The 334-nt window shown below is 34.1% G+C and overlaps 1 protein-coding gene across 1 annotated transcript in view; it reads left to right on the top strand.

Annotated features, from left to right (window-relative positions):
• The window catches only part of EMH_0017340 (uncharacterized protein), a gene marked incomplete at both ends in the record, with an annotated part of 5,750 nt that overhangs the window by 4,926 nt on the left and 490 nt on the right, over positions 1-334 (top strand). The window lies entirely within an intron of this gene.

Below are 334 nucleotides of genomic sequence, written 5' to 3'. Positions count from 1 at the left end.
CAGACAGGCCTTCGCCGATAAACCCCCTCTCAACGCAGCTAGGGGACTCTGACCACCATCAGCAGCAGCAACGGCGGCAGGACAGCAGCACGCCGACAGCAGGTTACTACTTATGCAGCAGCGTAGTAATAAATAATAAAATATAAATAATATAAATAAATAAATATAAATAAATATAAATAAATATAAATAAATAAATATAAATAAATATATAAATATAAATATAAATCTAAGTAAGTTAATTTAAATATAAATAGAGATAAACTCTTCGCAGAGCCATCAGCATATAGATATAAAAACATAGAGAGGCAGAGACAGCCTCCGCTCCAACAGA

This window comes from Eimeria mitis, genomic scaffold, assembly GCF_000499745.2.
Source record: "Eimeria mitis Houghton genomic scaffold, Emh_scaff599, whole genome shotgun sequence".
Lineage (NCBI taxonomy): Eukaryota > Apicomplexa > Conoidasida > Eucoccidiorida > Eimeriidae > Eimeria > Eimeria mitis.
This window is presented reverse-complemented; position numbering and strand designations above follow the sequence as displayed.